This window comes from Cololabis saira, chromosome 12 (genome assembly GCF_033807715.1).
Source record: "Cololabis saira isolate AMF1-May2022 chromosome 12, fColSai1.1, whole genome shotgun sequence".
Lineage (NCBI taxonomy): Eukaryota > Metazoa > Chordata > Actinopteri > Beloniformes > Belonidae > Cololabis > Cololabis saira.
Genome location: NC_084598.1, coordinates 36,776,169 through 36,797,082, shown reverse-complemented (window position 1 = coordinate 36,797,082; position 20,914 = coordinate 36,776,169). Strand labels below are relative to the sequence as shown.

The 20,914-nt window shown below is 40.7% G+C and overlaps 1 protein-coding gene across 1 annotated transcript in view; it reads right to left on the bottom strand.

Moving 5' to 3' along the window:
* Window positions 1-12,423: 12,423 nt before the first annotated feature.
* Window positions 12,424-20,914, bottom strand: part of ptpn11b (protein tyrosine phosphatase non-receptor type 11b) — a 98,179-nt gene continuing 89,688 nt past the window's right edge. The window contains exon 17 of the transcript XR_009783859.1: window positions 12,424-12,491. The gene's annotated coding sequence lies outside the window, so the exon portion shown is untranslated. The remainder of the gene's footprint in view (window positions 12,492-20,914) is intronic.

Sequence of the window (20,914 nt, the reverse complement as noted above, 5' to 3'; positions counted from 1 at the left end):
AGCCCAGGATCGCATCCCTGTTAAGAAAAATAAAAAAAGCTAAAATTGCAAACACAACTTGGCATTTATTCCTGTTATCAGTAAGACGGCACGTCTACGGTGTTGCAGCTCGTTCCTCTGACCTCACTTCACTCGTGACATGTAATTCAGCTCCTGCGTGGCGCTGGAACCACAAAATGATGGCTGAGGTCTGTACGGAGGAGTGAACCCCCAAGAGGGCCGCCGCGCTGAGCACATTTAACTTTCTCAGTCACACCCTGCGACAGGAGGCTTGAACGATTCTGACAGAACTGGTTTTGTTGAAACGGGAATCCTCTCTCCTCCACCCAATCTTCCCTCCGCCTGATTGCGATTCACCCCGTCCTCCACTGACATCTTAACCTCAATCACGGCTCCAACTCTCTCCATCTTCCTGGAATGATGTGCGAGTGTGAGGTCAGACTGGGAGACACATGTTCAGATCAGAGAAGCTCCCAGAGCAGCCGAGGGGGCGTCATTCACCACTGCGGCCACATGAGGGCGCTGTCAACACGCTGGATGGGAAATGCCAACATTAGCTGTGTGTCCTTCCTAAAGTAATGACTGTTGAAAGGTTACTCAGGAAGGACGAGTACAAACACCTTGGAGATGGTATTTAATTCAGATAAAGAGATCTACATTTCCTTTTGACCTCATTAATTCATATCAGCGTCCTCACAGTCATCAGTCCTCATAAAGTCCAGAGTTTACATCATCTTCTGACTAAACTAAACCAAGCGTGTCAGTTGATGTTTGCTTTTTAAGTCAGTGTTCGAAAAGTATTCTTTTTTGGTTATTACTTTTTAAACCATCCTTAGATGATGATGATGTTTAAACAGTTTACAACTTTAGTAGCAGAAATCTGAACTCCATCTGACCCGCGCCGCCTGAGAAGATTTACAGTTTCCGTACTGGACCGGTCCTAAAACAGCCTGAAATTGTAATTTAACCCTTGTGCTTTCTTTGGGTCAAAATGACCCAATTCTTCTATCCTTCTTTCCTCCTGCCATGCTCTCTCCTTCCTTCTTCCTTTCCTCTTTTCCTCCTTTTTTACCCTCCTTTACTCCTTTTTCTACCTACCTCCCTTCCATCATTCGTTACTTTATTACCTTCTTTGCTTTTCCTTCCTTCTTTCCTTATTTTATCCATTCCTTCCTTCCTTTTTCCCTCCCTCCCTTCTTTCCTTTTCTCCCTGCTTTCCCCCTTCCTTCCTTCTTTTATCCCTTCCTTACTCCCTGTCCTACTTCCTTGCTTCTTTTCTCCTTCCTTCATTCCTTCTTTCCTCCTGCCATGCTCTCTCCTTCCTTCTTCCTTTCTTCTTTTCCTCCTTTACTCCTTTTTCTACCTCCCTTCCGTCATTCGTTACTTTATTACCTTCTTTGCTTTTCCTTCCTTCTTTCCTTATTTTATCCATTCCTTCCTTCCTTTTCCCTCCCTCCCTTCTTTCCTTTACTCCCTTCTTTCCCCCTTCCTTCTTTTCTCCCTTCCTTACTCCCTGTCCTACTTCCTTGCTTCTTTCTTCCTTACTTCCTTCTTTCCTTCCTTCCATCTTTTCTCCCTTCCTTCATTCCTTCTTTCCTCCTGCCATGCTCTCTCCTTCCTTCTTCCTTTCTTCTTTTCCTCCTTTTTTACCCTCCTTTACTCCTTTTTCTACCTCCCTTCCATCATTCGTTACTTTATTACCTTCTTTGCTTTTCCTTCCTTCTTTCCTTATTTTATCCACTCCTTCCTTCTTTTCCCTCCCTCCCTTCTTTCCTTTTCTCCCTGCTTTCCCCCTTCCTTCCATCTTTTCTCCCTTCCTTCATTCCTTCTTTTCCCCCTTCACCCTCCCTCAGGGGCGCAGCTTGTGAACAGGCAAGGCAGGCAACTGCTTGGGGCCCCGAGTTGTTGGGGGGCCCATGAGGCCCAAAAAAAAAAAAAATTTTTTTTTTTCAAGGGAGGGCAGAGGCGATTCTAGGGTCTGTTGGGGCCCTAGGCAAAAATTTCTAGGGGGCTTTTTTTTTTTTTTTTAATAATTACTTTTAGTACAAAAGTGTTTCCTATCAGGGATTTTGAGGACTAAAAAAGTATTGAAGGCTGTTTTTACTGTACAGATCTCAAAATGTGGTAACCGCAATGACCACATCCTCCTCCTTAAACAAACATAAGGCAATTATCAATGACATCTCAGTAGCCAGTAAGAAACCTCCCTTAAGGGGCCCCATGTCGTCATTCCCATGATCACGGCCATCCACCTGTACGCAGTGTCAAAATAAAAAAAAAAAAAACTACACACAGTGTTGTGTGTGTAAATTAGCAGTGTGTAAATAAATATAAATTTCATAAAGTTTTCGTTGGTGTCAGTTTATTATAACTTAACGGTGATGAACGCTGGTTTGAGGGGCCCCCTAGAAATTTTTGCCTAGGGCCCCAACAGACCCTAGAATCGCCTCTGCCCTCCCTTGACCCAAAGACAGCCCAAGGGTTAACCTGTTGATGCCTCCACATTCAAAAAAAAAAACCACAAAAGGAAAACCAAGAACCTCAAGGGAATTTAGTTTAATAAAACAACTGACTCAACCTTTTCTTAGAGATTTGTTTTCATATATTTATATTTTTAACTACACAACAAGATCAAAGATGACCCAAGAAGCTTGGGGAGTTGATATTAAGGGAATGGTTACGAATGTCCCGGTCGTCAAATCAGTGCACCGTGGGGGTTTATCGCTAAAGATAAATGTCTCTTCAGCCTTTCACTTGCAACCAAAATTTGGCGCCAACAGAAGTGTAACATACCAACTGCATCACGGACGTCTGTTTGATTTGATTTGGAGGTAAGCTAAAGATTTATCAAACCAGCTCCATCTTCACCTCTTGATGGGGATTTAATCAATCACAGAAGTCCTGACCCACTTAGAGACACAAATCAGGGCCAGTAAACCCACAAACAGGCCCGTGGATGATTTCCCCATCATGTCTAGCAGATTTTAAATAAAACTAAACAAATATATTAATAGTTATGACATTAATTTGGCCTTAAGTTTGCAGTGTTTTTATTTCCATGTCATTATCTCACTCCGGGATGCTCACACGCTCGACCGTTCCCGTCTGAGTACCGCAGCACGGACGACTACAAGTTATTTTAGTTTTAATAGAGCTGGGAAAGATGCCTCTCTTAAACAACCGTCCTTGATGAGTCAATTACAGCTGTGTACACTGCCACTGGTGCTGAATATGTTTTTATGCATATTTTAAATGAACTGCAAACAAATCATAATGATAAAAACAAGAAAACTAAAAGCTAATTAACCCCCAAACAGTTCCAGGACAGAACGGGAGCAACAAATCATAACCTTAATTAACATTTCTGCTGTCAGACCAGCTGCCCTTCCTCCAGATCCGTCTGGACATGAAGTCCTCAGACCCAGCAGAACGACCTCCTGGAGGGTTTTTTTTTTTGAGGATAAAGTGCTGAAGTTGAGATGAGAGAAGATCAAGAGTGACTTCTTAAGTGAAAATGTTCCAAAGATTGAGTCTCTATGCGGTGAATGCTAATGCTGCTGAGATGCATTCATACAGCCAACTTTGCCTTAATCCAATTAGTCTCCCTTTGCCCTAGACGGCGAGAGCTGATTTGAAGGAAATGATTCGAAACTTTGTTTTTTGAAATATCAAAACTCTGCAGCTGATGAAAAAAAGAACCCTTTAGTATCAGTGTTTTACAGCCTCGTAATAAATCCTCCGGGCTGCACAGACCACCGGGCTTGTTAAAGGAGTCTTATTTTCTGCCACAATAGTATTAACCTTATCTCAGTGCCTCGAAGAACGATAACAAAAATCGACAATTTATTGTCAGAACTTTAATCTTCCATTCAAGGTCATTAGATTTGGTGACTTGCAACTAAGTTTCACAGTAAATTTAAAAAGTAATGACTTTGTAGAGGTGACAGGACGCCTACTGTTGGTGTAGAAACATCAGCACATCACAGCATCATCAGCATAAAAGCAAAAACAAACCTTTAAGAGATTTTTAATAAATCATTACCATGTAAAAATGAATAGGAGTGTTCTGAGGACAGAGCCCTGGGGTACACACCTGGTTACAATAAAAGCCTTATATCAGGAACAAGGCCTGCACAGTGTTGCTTGCAGTCAACCAATAATGCTAATAATAATTATAATAATAAAAACAACACACTTCATTGTGCATCTCAAAAGCCTGATGTTATTAAAAGACAAACGTTTTCCTTTTCATATATACCGTATTTTTCCGGAGTATAAGTCCCATCAGTCAAAAATTTGTCATGAAGCTATGTCACATTTTTGGGGGAAATTTCCTAACACATCAACGGTTATTCAGCTACACAATAACATAAAACATACTGTACCTGAGAAATAACAGGCAGGTTCCAGTGGTACAGGAGGAGCACATGGCGGTAGTTGTCACAACCCTAGAGCGCCCTCTGGTGGCCGTAGGTGATGTTTACTCCCTGGTCATGTCGGCCAATGTGAATTAAAGGTATAGTCTGTAATGTTTGAGAGCTAGCAAGATTTGAAAGTGGCACCTCCTCTAAGCCCCGCCCCCTCCCGTCAGCGCTCCGTCCAAAGCCACGCCCCCACAAAGTGAGGCCGGTTTTAGGGGGGCGCAGGGGTGGGCTGTGTCCACCCAAACGTGCATCCTGCCCACCCAATCAAAGTTATGGGGATCCTTTATTTTTTTATAATTTTATTTTTTTATAAATATAAAAAAATATCACAGAATATCTGTACCGTTTCTGATTGGGTGGGCACTGGGCATCATTTTTGGACACAACAATGAACGCATACCGCAAAAGTTGTGTGCCAGCGGAGGGACCCGACGTCCCAGCAAAATGAGCACAACAGAGAAGTTCAGAACAGCAGACAGAGACACACTGAAGGCTGATTTATGGTTCCGCGTTACACCAACGCAGAATGGTGCGCGTCGCCGCGTACCCTACGCCGTAGGCTACGGCGTAGCAACAGAGCCTGCACGGCAGCGCACCGCCAGCCGCACCGGCGCTCTCCGACCTCGCCGGGATGGAGACGCCTCCATCCCCACAGACCCCCATACTGGGGAGGTGGTATTTTTGGCTGCGTTTTCTCGTTTTCCGCGCCATTCTTCAGCAAACGAGACTCGAGTGTGTGAAGTTTTCCAGCAAGATTTTCGACGTGACGAGTGCGCGCATGGGACAGAGGGGAGCGTGGGCGGGACTTAAAATGAAGGCTTCTGATTGGTTCTTTCCCCCCTGCCAATCCGCAAAAGAAAGATTGGTCAGAGTTTTTACAGGATTAAAGCTGTCAGAGAGGTCGGATTTTTTTCTTTCCTTTTTCTGAACACATTATTGACTGGCTACTCTCAGGATGGAAGGACCATTTTACAGACTATACCGTTAACATCTAAGAATATGTCAAATTAAATATTTTAATATAAATAAGTCTCACCTGAGTATGAGTCGCAGGACCAGCCAAACTATGAAAAAGGTGTGACTTATAGTCCTAGAAATGTGATAAATTAAAAAAGGAACCATCATCTTGGGCTCTCTCATCGCTACCATCAACAAAAATCAGCCAAAGAAACTTGGGAAAACTAGCTGTCACTTCTGCAGCATCGTGTCACACCTTCAACGACCACGAAACCGGCCCTACAGAGCTCGACCAAGCAGGAGCCCAAACTAATCTGAAAACGACTTCCCCTCCGCAACTCCAGGGGGAGCTGGTGAGTAACAAGCAGGTTCCTTGACGAAAGAGCGGGTCCACTCTTTCGGCACATCCCGTATCGATTACTGCAACGCCCTCCTCACTGGCCTCCCTACCATACTCACCCACAGATTACAACTCATCCAGAACTCGGCCGCCCGGATCATCACCCGCACCAAGTCACCTGACCACATCACCTTCTGATCCAACTCCACTGGCTCCCCGTCCACTACCAGTCCACCACCGCATCATCTACAAAAACCTCCTCACCAGTGTTGGGACTAACGCGTTATTTAGTAACTCGTTACAGTAACGCCGTTAGTTTTGGCGTTAACTAATGCTCTAACGCATTACTTTTTAAATTGAGTAACGCAATTACCGTTACCAAACGGTGCGTTACTCCATTATTTCTGGCTTCAGTGAAGCTTTTTTTCCCCACACGCAGAGACCGGAGGAAACGTAGTGTGTGTGCAGAAGGAGAATGCGAGTTTTGCAACGTGGAGATATTGTCATTACAGTAATCCCTGGTTTTTCCCGTGGGTTACGTTCAAAAAGAACCCGTGATAGGTGAAATTCTTTTTACAATTATTATAGAAGGCTTCAAATTGCGGAGATCAGCACCGCCTCGCACGTATTCCACTGCTCTTCTGACTGCTGCATCCTAACTCTGTAGCGTCTTTTTCTCTTAAAGGCCGCGGTGCAGCTGTGTTTTTTCGAGAGAAGAACATAGTTATAGGTCGTTTTGTCGCGGTTTTTTCTTCTGGGCAAAAAGATTCTTATAAACCGACATGCCAGCATGGATTATATCTGAGACTGAAATGAACGATTCATCAAACAGTCCCGTTCTTGAGCTGCTGCTGAATCTCATTGGCCGTTCTCAGCTTGTTGCTAAGCGACCAGCGTTATTAACACAGGAAGTGAAGAAGCGGGGAGACTGTTTAGCCAATCAGAATGCAGAACACGATGCACAATGTAAATCCATACAGTACCTGCTGAAATGAAGGCTAGATGGGCATTAATGGGAGCATTTAAAATAATGTTTTTATTTAAAGTAACTAAAAAGTTACTTTTCATAGTAACGCATTACTTTTTGGTCTAAGTAACTGAATTACTAACCGAGTTACTTTTTAATGAAGTAACTAGTAACGGTAACTAGTTAATATTTTTCAGTAACTAGCACAACACTGCTCCTCACCTACAAAGCCCTACACAAGCAGCTCCCACTTACCTCTGCAACCTCTTACATAAATACACTCCCTCCCAAACCCTGCGCTCAACCTCGGCTGGACTTCTCATCATTCCCACTTCACGCCTCAGCACCACGGGTGCCCTAGTCTCAGCACCATGGGTGCCCGAGCCTTCAGTTGCTCGGCACCCAGACTCTGGAACTCCCTCCATCACAACATTCAAAACTCAACTCAAAACTCACCTGTTTAAACTCGCTCACTCACTTTAACCAGTCGCTGTGCACTACACTACACCAGTTTGTTTTATTTATTGATTGATGTACTTTTTGATTCTGTCTGTTGCTGCTTTTTTTCCCTGGATTAAATTGTATTTTAACTTATAAAATGTATGTAGTATCTTTTGTAAGGTGACCTTGGGTGACCTGAAAGGCGCCTCTTAATAAAATGAATTAATTATTATCATCATCATCATCATCATCATTATTAATAATAATAATAATAATAATAATAATAATAATATTATTATTATTATGATTTACTTCAACAGAGTGGGTTTTAATTCATGCTGCAGAACCTGTTCTCAGGAATCAGCTGTAATTAAACTGTTTCTTTTCTCTTGTGGTAGAAATACTAAACTCTGTTTATAACTGCCAACTGTGACAGTTTAACATTCATGCACCCTTGACAAATAATTAAACTGTAACCTTTTGGTGTTTTTTTGCAGAACTCTAGATATTTATTGATAGCCAGTTGTGTTTCATCAGCCAAGATCAATATTTAATTACATCAACCAGAGGGTTTAAGTTAAAAAAAAAAAATAAATAAATAAATACGGGTGCTAATTTCAAAGATCCTTAATGTCACTTTAATATTCAACACTTGTCCAAAGCTCATTTAAGAGGCTACTTCTATAAACCTATTTATTTCACTGTTGGCTAGTTTATAAAACAATATAGTTCTTAAAAACTGACATAATAGTTCCGCACAGTGGAACAGGTTGAGCTTTAGGCTGAAGGACAGTTTCACTAATCTATGTAATCTTTTATTTTAGCACAGCTCACATTTCTGTACCGACTAATGAGAAGACCTTTGATAACTTCAGTCCATTTATTCTCTCAGCTCGAAACTAAATCTTGTTTTTTTTTCTTTTCTTCAATGCAGTAAAGACTAATTGCATCTCTACAGCAGCAACCAAAGAAGAATGAATTTACAAGCAAGAAAACTCACGTTCAGCCGTGACAACTGTGAGACTGGAAACACACCTGTGTCAGCACCTGAACACGTTTAGAGTAACGTCATCCAATCAGGGGTCCGGAAACGAGGGGCGTTTTGTTTGGACTTCATTGGAAACTTGACCTGAAACAAAAGGACACACAAATGACCAAATGTCACTACAGACTGTTCAGCAAGCAGATTACAGACAGAACTTTACAGGATAAATATTGAAAATATCAAATGTTTATCCTGTAGAGGCCCCAGTGATCAGCCATGTTGGACTCCTCTAAACAAAATGAAAATGTTTTTTTTTTTAAGTTAAAAAATCTTCAGCAAAACCTTTGCACATCACCCTTTCACCTTTTCTGTCTTGAACTAGAAGAGGACAGAACATCGTTTCGGGTAGCTTGTTCCTCATTTTCTGATATAATTGGGAGGTCAGGATAAAAGAGAATGAAAGAAAAGAAGAAAAAAAAACCTCTTTCCAAGAACTGTTTGAAAACTTTTGTTTCCAAGAATTGCTCGTAGGATGGCTGGAAAAGGTAAATCAAAAACCGGCCGGCTTGCCTGCAAAAAGACCTTGTGGGGGAGTTAGCGCACTGTTCTGCAGTGCAGACACTGACACGACCTTCATGAAAGAGTCATCTGAAGCATTACTGTAACTGATGAAGCTGATATAAAACCCCTCGACTGCAATACAAAAAAGAGACATTTCTTGAGAAAAGAAGTTGCAGAACTTCATTAAAAGCCAAACTTCTGTGTTTGGGCTCGTGTTGCACAGGGAACATTTCACTAGTAGTGGAGAGAGTGGATTTAATCAAACACATACTGTATTCTGGGGGGGTCGATCACAGAGGAATAGCACATCCAAAACAGAATCTCTATACCTCTATAAAAGCAGATTAATTGGTAGTTTCCTAATCTGGAGTGCTCAGGTGTGTGGCATTAACACAATGCCAAAGGGAAAGGACAAAAGCTATGGTCTTAGAGAAGTTATTGCTGCAGCACATCAGTCTGGAAAGACTTATACAACTACTGTATCTCCAAGGGAACCTTGCAAAATTAACGATTTGGGGAAAATATGCAATTGGGATGATTCTAGCAGATATTGCAATTAGATTTATTTCATGTACTTAAAAATCAATCTTTACATCATCACTAGCAAGCCCTTCTTTTAAAAATAATTACTGTGTTACTATGACTTCTAAGCTAACTTTTTAGCTGCATATTCATCCAGTAGTAATTATTTCTTCATAAATAATTGTAACCTTTGTGATTTGTTAGTTACTTGTTCAATTTTCAATCAAAAATTAAAATATCTTTTTTTTAAATTGATTAATTTTTCAGCACTTCATGGGATCATTTGATGGGACCATGAACTGTTGTAACTCGCACATGCAAATTTACACCAGAATGACAAAAATAAATAATTAAAGGATTTTGAACTGGTCAACATAATTGAAAAGCTGTGGTGGGACCTTGAGAGAATTGTGCAAAAGCAAATGTCCAAAAAGTTAAAAGTGAAGCGCCGTTGTAAAGAAGAATGGACCAACATCCCTCCACAACCACGGGAGACGTCTGGAGCCATTTCAAGATCTTTGCTGCTGATGGTGGATCTACGAGCTGCTTAGTATTTCCCTCGTGATTTTCTTTTCTTCCCTCTTTTCAACATTGATGAAGCGTCAGAAAAATGTCACATGATTTTTTTATTATGTTTCAACACAAAGCAAAAAAACGAGGGCTTTAAAGAGGGAGTACTCTCCAAGAATAATTTTTTTGGAACATATTAATGTTGAAGAACAATGTGGATGGACAAGGTGAAATACTGTGTTAAAGCCTGATTAAAAATGTAACATCTTTACTCTTTTATTGGGTCTGTTGTTATTGTTTCACAGACTTTTACTGTATCTGTTGAGGTATCATTGCTGTGCTGAATCGGTATAAATGAATGCGACTGATACTGCAGCTGCTGCCGTTTCTACAACCACGACTGTTACCGCTACACCTCACCTACAGCTTCTGTCATGGGGAGACGGGTTGGATTTAGTTCCTCTGGCGCGTCTAATGACACCAAAACCACAGTTTATACCAGGCAGGTTCTCTGCCGGCATTCCCATTCCCATTCCCACCATGGACCCGGTGCAACAAAACCCAATCATCGAGCTTGTGAATGCTGGTGATTAGTTGAAAAGCAAAACCATCACAGTTGACGATAATGATGTCAAAATTTACATGAAGAAGAAAAAAAAAGTATCAGTCTATCCAGGAACAGTTTAAAAGCTCGTTACTGGACACTTGTTATTAAATCTGCTCATGCAAAAACCAGACAAAACAGAGACAAGGACACCGAGTGAGTAACGTGTGGTAGAAAACAATAATCTGCACCCAAACCACGACACCAAGTGCTGCAGAGGGAGAGAGTGTGTGTGTGTGTGTGTGTGTGTGTGTGTGTGTGTGTGTGTGTGTGCGCGTGCGCGCGCGTGTGTGTGTGTGTGTGAGTAAGAGAAACAAGTGTTTTGCCTGTATGCAAAAATGCATAAAAGTGGGCAAAAATCCAGCAATAAAAGCCACATGTTGACAGTGAAGGTCAGTGATTTTAGAAAAAAAATTAAATAAACATAAACTCCTTGACCTCATAAAAAAAACGCAGGATCATCATGGAAAGTTTTTCCTCAGACTTCCAGTGACCTCCTGGACAGCTTCACGTTTTTGCTTGGGGCCCATCCTCCACAGGTGGATAACATCTGTGTTTTTCTCCTAACAACAATGATAATGCCGGACTGATAAAGGAAAAACATAAAGGAGGAAATGCATTCCTTTTTTTTCATGATAAACAGCCAGGAACAAAACACGGAACCGCAGGGCCGGAGACCATTTGATGAAGAAGGGGACAGTTTTGCCGTTTTAGGCCATAAAGATAAGCGGATGACTCCAATAGTTTCCAGTAAGCTGTAAAACGATATTCTTTGTGTTTACTTGCTTTGTTCCTCATCAGTTTGACCTCAATATGCCTGTTAAAAACGAAGACAAAGGTAACCGTGATAAATCTAATAAACTCATCAAGCACTTGTTTCTTGTAACCCACATCGAGCACTTTGGTCGCCCATAGTTTTGCATATTAATGCCAGAGATTACACCTTTTTTTCAGGGGTCATTTTACATTGTTTTGTTTGTGCTGGTCAGAGCTGGGTAGAGGAGCCAAAAACTGTACTCAAGTAAAAGTACTGTTACTTTAGAATAATATGACTCAAGTAGAAGTAAAAATTAGTCATCCAAATAATTACTTGAGTAAAAGTAAAAAAGGTGAAAGAACTACTGAGTAACTGTTGAGTAACGTCTGATTTATCTTTAACAAACCATTCATCTTCACAACCATAATCATCTTCAGGCAAATTAAATCAATAAAATAAAATAAAATAAATTAAAATTAATAAAAAATAAAAATAGCTTAAATTAAAATAATCTTAAAGTAAATTCAAGTACTTTAATAAATAAAATAACAGAATAAAAAAATAAATTAAGCACAATAGCACAAAATTTCAAGCCTTTGTACTTTTCTTTTTTAACCAGAACTAGAACAAGCCCATGAACTCATATAAACTGTGTGTGTGTGTTTGAGTCTGTGTAAATGTGACAAAACATGCAAAAACTAACATTTTTCCCAAAGAATCACTCAGTGATGTCATGAGATTGACGCGTACGCGGATAAAAGGGATAAAAGAAAAGTAACAGCTCAACGTAGCCTAATGTAGCGGAGTAAGAGTAACAGTTTCTTCTTCACAAATCTACTCAAGTAAAAGTAAAAAGTATAGTGATTCAAAACTACTCCTAAAAGTACAAAATTTCTCAAAACGTACTCAAGTAAATGTAACAGAGTAAATGTAACTCGTTACTACCACCTCTGGTGCTGGTAATATGCCTCTGCAGGATGGAGGAGATTTCATCTCAGCAGTGACCTTCTCTCCAAGTGACATCTCACTCTCTGGGAGGAGAGACACGACATGCTGGGTGAAGCTATTCTCTCTTTCTTCCAAATAAGTAAAATATGGGAGAAAGAGGTTCCTTTTTTCTTCTTTTTTGCCTTATAATGGCGAGTATTTTGTTTGTCTTCTATGGAATATCTTCTAAAATCCCAAACAAAGTTTTAAAAAAAGTAGACCAAATTATAAAACAAAATTTAATTTAAAAAGAAATTCCAAACCTGCTCAATGCTTCTTCTTTTTTCCAGCCCAAGGCGTTGCAAGAGACCCAGTTGGGTGGAAAACCGTCCAATCTGGCAATGCTGGTCTGGTTGTCCACTGGTTGTCTGATTGGTTGTATCCCTGTTCAACGATGTTTAGTTGCAGTTTCTTCTGCCTCCATTGGTACCGACCCCTAGAAATCAGAGGGAACCAGACTGATCTTCACGTCTCAGAGGAAACGGGGGCGTCTGGCCAGACGAGGCCACGGCAGCAGGATTTGTTCTGCTGCAGATCTGCTGAGGTCCAGTTACAAAACCACATTTCCGTCAACTTATAAAACTCACTTAAAGAGAAAACAGTCGTTTTGTTTTTCTATTTGATTAGCAGCCTGCTCATTAATTTTCATACCATAATGGCTGCAACCAGTACTCGAGTTGTAAAAAAAATCAGGGGGGATGGTGGATTTTATCATATGGGGACAGATAATTTGTGCTGATTACAAATAATAGAATATATTACAAATAATAGCAGTGACCAAAACACCTGCAGAAATACTGCAGGAATGACATAGCAGCAGTTAAATGCAGCCTTCTGTAAGCTTTAAATATCCACTGGGCTTACATCTAATACATCAAAACACAACAATAGAAAACAGTTTTCTGAACTTATCAATATGACTCTGTCCTTCAGGATAAGTAAAATGGATCACTGCAAAACCTCAAAATCTTAACAAGAATATTTTTCTTATTTCTAGTTAAAATGTCTCATTTTAGTAAAAAAATCTCATTGCACTTAAAAGAAGACTCATCGCTGGAAAAAACATAAATTTTTCACCTGTTTCAAGTAGATTTTCACTTGAAATAAGTAGAAAAATCTACCAGTGGAACAAGATTTTTTTGCTTGTAATGAGAAGATAAATCTTGTCCCACTGGCAGATTTTCCTACTTATTTCAAGAAAATTTACTTGAAACAGGTGAAAATTGTCAAATAAGTTATTTTTCTGGTGATGACTCTAAATGTTGAAATAGCAGTAAAACCAGATTCATTGATGAAATGACATAAGGGATGGAAAGGAGGGATGGCAGTTTTACAGGGGGGATGAATTGGACCGTTTTATTTCAGGGGGGGATGCCATCTCCCCTCAACTCCAGTACTGGCTGCAACCATAATAACTATTTAGCAGTCAGGTTTGGTGCACTGCAGTTTCAAAGTAAGGATTGAAATGAGAACAGAATACTTCATATATGTTTTTAAAACACATGGATCAATTTGACGATGAGCTACTTTCCGCTACCGCTTTAAAATCTGAGCTTTCTGTCATATCGATTCACTTTTCACAGAAAAAAACCCCAACAAATAAAGGCGATGACCTCACACATTTTTTTATTTTATTTATTTTTTGCCAGCGTATCCAGATGATGTTTGACTTGATCGATAGAAACTTTGACCTTTTGCCTGAATGATAGCGTTCACTCTCGGGGGAACATTGGTGCTGTATTTATGTAATAGTTGTTTGAACATTTGGAAACAGAAGAAAACTTTAGTCCCATTGGTGAATTTAAGGGTAAGATTTAGAAGATGGTGAGGGAGATAGATGTTTTTCATAATAGGTCATTATTATGATTAATAATTATTATCATTATGTATGCTGATGACAGCGTTTTCTATTTTTGAACTTGTACGTTTCAGTTATGAGAGATTGGTCCTCTCAAGGGGCTCCATGATGAAAGATGGAGAAAATAAATCCCACTAAAACTGCACTTGAACAGCACAGGAATAAAACAGAGCTTATGTCAGCTGGAGATGAAGGCATGGATGAGGTTCTCTAAATATGCTCTGGACATCAGATCTCTGAATCTTGGCATTTGTTTGAGGCGATAAAAAGCTGTTTTCGTTAGAGCCTTGATGTGGCTGCTGAAGCGCAGGTCTGTGTCCATTAATACTCATATTCTAACCCGTGTTTTTATCTTGAGGCTTCTGGTCTCAAGTTGGGCACCAACTTTTATTTTATTATCAAATATAATTATTATGATCTTTTCTTGATTTAATTGAAGGAAACCTGATTGCCCCCCCTGAAATGAGCTGGGATCTGCTCTAGCAGACCCCATGATGCTGTGTAGGATTAAGCAGGTATAGAACAGGGGTCGGCAACCCAAACTGTTGAAAGAGCCGTATTGGAGCAAAAACACAAAAAACAAATATGTCTGGAGCCGCAAAAAATGAAAAGTCTTGTATAAGCCTTAGAATGAAGGCAAATGGCGAAAGGCGAAATGTCAAGAAAAAAGTCGAAATGTCGAAAAAAAGTCGAAATGTCGAGAAAAAAGTCGAAATGTCGAGATTAATGTTGAAGTACAATCTCGAGAAAAAAGTCGAAATGTCGAGAAAAAAGTCGAAATGTCGAGAAAAAAGTCGAAATGTCGAGAAAAAAGTCGAAATTCTCGAAATTTCGAGAAAAAAGTTGAAATTTCGAGAAAAAAGTTGAAATTTCGAGAAAAAAGTTGAAAAAAAGTCAAAATGTTGAGATTAAAAAGGAAAGGAAAAAGGAAGAAAAAAGAGAAAAAAGGAAAAAAGAAGAAAAAAAGGAAAAAAAAGAAGAAAAAAAGGAAGAAAAAAAAACATTTTTGAAAAAACTCCAGGAGCCACTAGGTCGGCGCTAAAGAGCCGCATGCGGCTCTAGAGCTGCGGGTTGCCGAGCCCTGGTATAGAAGATGGATGGAGTGTTGTCATGTATGATCTGACCTAAAGGAAGGAGGTAGAGGCTGAATAACAGTGGTCCCAGAATCGACCCCTGAGGAACTCCACAGGCCATGGGAATAAGGTCATATTTAACTCTCACCCATGGAAAAAAAACAAAGCTCCCGCCTTCAAAACATGGTCTGAACCAACTGAGACCTGAACCCGATAAGCCCACCTAGTTTTCCAGTCTGTCAAGAAGGATCTGATGGTCTAAAGTATCAAAAGTTGCAGGTATAGATGATAAACGGATAAATCCTTAGGTAACCTACTGCCAGTATACTTCCTAAAATCGCCAAGGTAGGCCGTGATCACTGTGAAGAATACCTGAGCAACCAATAGAAACGAGGCACAAGAGGCATCCACCCAAGAGGATGACTGAGCCAAGAGCAAACACTGAACTCATTACCGTGGAAACGGAGCTCCTTCATAAGCCTGAACTGCACAAACTGTTCCCGTAACCTCCTTTTCCAATTGTGCTGCTAACAACATGTAAACTAGAGCTTAACACCGAGCTGCCAGCGACCAGAGGTGTCAAAAGTATTCACATTCATTACTCAGGTAGAAGTATAGATACTAGAGTTTAAAAATACTCCTGAAGAAGTTGAAGTATCAACTCAAACTTTTTACTCAAGTAAAAGTATAAAGGTACTGGTCTCAAAACTACTTAAAGCATAAAAGTAAAAGTAATGTAAGGGGAAAAAGCCATTAAGGACAAAAGCCATTGAAAATGAATGCATCTTAGTATAATGCAACTATATTAAAGAACCATATATGTGTACTATTGAGCATTAACATGTGTTTCAGAGAGCAGGAGATATGATGACTAGTTGCCTATAAGTATTGTAATGGTGCAAAAAGTCAAACTTCAGAGGCATGTTATCATTTATCCTAACCTTTATTGGAATGTACATCCAAGTTTAGTTGCAGGAATCTGAGGGAACGGATGTAAGAACAAAACTGGACAAGAACATCTGAAACAACCACAACCAAATTCACTCTATCCGGATGGAGCAATTTAACTGGATAGTTTTTTTTTAAAGGCCGAAATGAAATAGAGTTACGAGGCTGTTTTTAAAATGTAAGGAGTAAAAAGTACAGATAATTCCGTGAAAATGTAAGGAGTAAAAGTAAAAAGTCGTCTGAAAAATAATTACTCCAGTGAAGTATAGATAACAAAAATTTCTACTTAAGTAAGGTAACGACGTATTTGTACTTCGTTACTTGACACCTCTGCCAGCGACCTACAGGTCATCCGAGACCGTCGATCTAGACACCTAAAAACCACCAACCAGGCCAGAGATCTGGGTGGAGTGATGGACTCAGACGTACCTGTACATTTGGAAAAACACATTAAGGCAATAACTTCTATAGGCTTAAGAATACTGTATTTTAAGGTTAAAGGTCTGATGTCTCAGCAGGACCTGGAAAATCTAGAAAAACTCAGGAGGACAGACTTTAAAGTTCTGATGCTGGTCTACAAAGATCTGGATGGTCCAGGACCAGAACACATGAGGGACCTCCTGACCCAGTATGAACCTTCCAGACCCCTAAAGTCATCTGGATCTGTTTTTTTTTTTTTATCAGTTCCCAGAGTCAGAACCAGACATGGAGGAGCTGCGTTCAGCTTCTATGCTCCACATGTCTGGAACAAACTCCCAGAGAGTCTCACCTCCGCTGAAACACTCAGCTCCAATTTGAATAAAGCTCCAAATCTGCAGTTAATCACATTTTAATCACCATTTAAAATGAGCTTTTTAGCTATGTTTTAATGTCTTTGTAAAGCATGTTCAATCAGCTTGTTGAACTGGTGCTGCAGACATAAACCTGCCGTGCCTGACTGCATGTCACACTTTAAAGTCCATGTTTACATTCACGCTGAAGTGCAACGTGGACTGTGATATCAAAAGAGGAACAACCCGAGGAAGAAGCTGCAGCGGCTCACTCCACCCCCCGGTCCTGGTTGCTATGTACAGAGCTGTAAAGTTGTGTATGTGGTATTTTAACCAAAGATTGTCGGACATTTCATTAAGCACTCAGGAAATTAAGGCAGAAAAAAAAAAAAGAAAACCACAATCCACTGACAGTGTTTCAGTATGGAAGAGTATTAGGGCCATGCAGGAGAAAAAATATTTGAGACGGGAAGATTTTTTTTTATTGTGCACTTCGAGAAAAAAGTCAAAATGTCGAGAAAAAAGTCGAAATGTCGAGATTAATGTTGAAATACAATTTCGAGAAAAAAGTCAAAATTTTGAGAAAAAAGTCGAAATGTCGACATTAATGTTGAAGCACAATTTCGAGAAAAAAGTCGAAATGTTGAAGAGAAAAAAGTCGAAATATCGAGATTAATGTTGAAGTAAAATTTCGAGAAAAAAGTCAAAATGTTGAGAAAAAAGTCAAAATTTCGTGAATAAAGTTGAAATGTTGAGAAAAAAGGCGAAATTTTGACTTTATTCTTGAAATTGTATTTCAACATTAATCTCGACATTTCGACTTTTTTTCCTCAACATTTCGACTTTTTTCTCGAAATTGTACTTCAATATTAATCTCGACATTTCGACTTTTTTTCTCGACATTTCGACTTTTTTCTCGAAGTGCACAATAAAAAAAAATCTTCCCCTCTCAAATATTTGTTCTCCTGTCTGGCCCTAATACTCTTCCGTAGTTTCAGTGTTGTCAGGAAAAGACTCAAACAAGCATTTACTGTAGATTTATTCAGATTATAAACAACCCCCCCCTCTCTAATCGCACCGTGCATCACTTTAAACAGCGTTCACCAACATTTTTTGTGGGTTTAAACTATTTCTGGATGCACAGTTATCACAACCTCATTTGACTGACAGCAAAAACCACAAGACGCTGAAGTAAAAGCAGCAAACGGAGGGAAGACTATCAGAAATCTTTGCGTGCAACCAGCCAGCTGCATGTTTTTCCTCTTGAAATCTGCAGAGCACACATTCTGCCCCGGGCGACTATCATCTCTGCTCTTCAGTGTTTGAGTAAACGTCAGTTCAAGTAGGGAGACGGTCAACATTGTGTCATTTTATGGTCTGTGCCGGAACACACGGCCTCCCTGCTCACGTGTAAAGACGCGGCTGAACCCAACCCTTCCATCCCACGATGACCTGCTGCTCGTCGCCGTCTCAATCTTTAACCTATTCATCACAAAGTCAAGTTCATGTATGCCGGGAAGGGGAAGAAGAAGAAGAAAAAAAAAAAACACAGAGCGTGTCGTTAATCCTTCCTTGAAGCGGCCCCAACCCAACACCCAATAAATGACTTTGCTGATGTGATACATGAGTATCTGCAGCCGGGTTACTAAATAACTGCGTCGCTGTGACAGCTGTTACACAAACACGCTACTGCTAATGGCCCCCGAGCAATTAGTCATTACCATAAAATAAAATGAGACGCCGAATAAAAGAAACAAAAACGCAACAATAATCTTAATTAGCCGGAGCCTCATCGTGGAGCTTTTTTATTGTTTGTTGCTCCCCAGCTATAAATTTAATGAATGTTTAGCAATTCTAAATAAAGATCAAATTAAAAAGTTATTTTCTGACCTTTTTAACAGATTTGGGGAGTAAGAGGTTGACTTGTTCTTTACTAAATGGTTAAAACAGGCAGGACCAGGACTGTGACTGTCAACCGAAGTCTTTCTGACAAGTTTATTTGAACCTGAACCGGATTGGCATCATATTGGCAGGAGATCAGTGCAACCGACCGGGGTTAATTTTAAACCAGAAGAACGGGTGGAGCGAGCCGACCTGGAAAGATCCGTTAGATATTTAAGCCTGGCTTAGCTCATACTAATTAATTTCAGCTTTCATTAATTCTGAACAAACGTGTCTGTCCAGCCCCCTTTGTGATGTCACTGCTGGAACAGGAAGATGCTGGAGCTGAAACCAGGACCGCTGGAGCTGAAACCAGGACCGCTGGAGCTGAAACCAGGACCGCCGGAGCTGAAACCAGGACCGCCGGAGCTGAAACCAGGACCGCCGGAGCTGAAACCAGGACCGCCGGAGCTGAAACCAGGACCGCCGGAGCTGAAACCAGGACCGCCGGAGCTGAAACCAGGACCGCCGGAGCTGAAACCAGGACCGCCGGAGCTGAAACCAGGACCGCCGGAGCTGAAACCAGGACCGCCGGAGCTGAAACCAGGACCGCTGGAGCTGAAACCAGGACTGCTGGAGCTGAAACCAGGACCGCCGGAGCTGAAACCAGGACCGCTGGAGCTGAAACCAGGACCGCTGGAGCTGAAACCAGGACCGCTGGAGCTCGGATCAGGCACCTTCTGGCTAGCTAAGGCCGCAACGTCTACGGCTACTGCTAAACTGCGTCGCCTGACACTTCCAGGCCAATCCAGATTCAGACACGGTGGTCCGTTCGTTAGATTTACACCACAAGCATATTTCTATTGCACATTAAGTGCCACGAAGCCTGAAAAAAAAAACTCATAAAAAAAAGCCCAAATCAACAATAAAATCAGCAGAAACACAAATGGTCAGCCTTAAATGACTGAATTACTACTGAAGCGTACTCTTACACTCTTTTTTTTTGTTTTTACCTTGTCTGCACACATATTAAAAGGAGCATGAGGCAGGATTGAGGCTGGATTTATGAAAAAAAATCGTATACGTTTTAAGTTTTCTAGTAATAATGTCAGATGAAGCGTTCCAAACCAAAAAGAATGAGCCCTCTAGTGTATCTCTCCGTTGCCTTGAACAGGCTGTGTGCTGCAAAATGCGCTGCAATTCTGGGCCCGAATTTCCCGCGCTGTCCTGTGGATGTGACGTCAAATGACGCTGCATGCGCGTCCTCCCCGTTCTCCCGTGCCGGCTTCGCTGTTTGTTTTTTTTTGGGGGGGGGGGGGGGGGGGGGGGGCGAGATCCACTACCAATCCAGGAAGCAAGAACAACCGGAGGCACACGTCGAGCACTGGAGATCTGCAACAAAAACCACAAACGAAACACGAAACCGACACGGAGCCGACCAAAACACGAGCAGCAATCGACCCAAATCTCGAGATTTAATCACAGTCTGAGCTAAGCTAACGCGATTAACTAACCCCAAAAACTACAGAGCAAGCATGCAGCTGAACAAGCCAGTATGTATGTCTATGTGTGTGTGTGCGTGTATGTATATGTCTGTGTGGCTATGTGTGTGTGTGGCTATGTGTGTGTGTGTATGTATATGACTGTGTGGCTGTGTGTGTGTATGTGTATGTATGTGTGTGTATGTATATGTTTGTGTGGTTATGTGTGTGTGTATGTGTGTATGTGTATGTGTATGTGTGGCTATGTGTTTGTATGCGTGTGTGTATGTGTGTGTGTATGTATATGTTTGTGTGGTTATGTGTGTATGTATATGTCTGTGTGTGTATTTGTGTGTGTATGTGTATGTGTATGTGTGGCTATGTGTTTGTATGTTCCGTGCGTACTCAACTCAACTTCAACAACTTGTCCTTTTTATTATTTTACCTCTTTTCTTATCATTGTATTTGTTATTTACTGATTGTGTCTTGCTGCTTTTAATGTTGATGTAAAGCACTTTGAATTGTGTTGAATTGTGCTATACAAATAAACTTGCCTTGCCTAAAACACACGCATGTGTCTTGGATGTCAAATCCAGCCTTGAAGACCAAAACCAGTCTGTGTACGACCTGCAGACATGTTTACATTTTTCCAAGGCTGCACATTTTAGCAGCAGTGGAGATTGTCTTTCCACCGGGGGTCTGGTTCCCAAAGTTCCCACGTTCCAGTACTCGGATGTGGCCGCTTTGGATGTCACAGTCTAAAATAATCAAACATTACATGTTTTTTTTTTGTTTTTTTTTGTTTTTTTTTACATCTTCCTTCCTGATTAAGCATGACTGAGAAACTT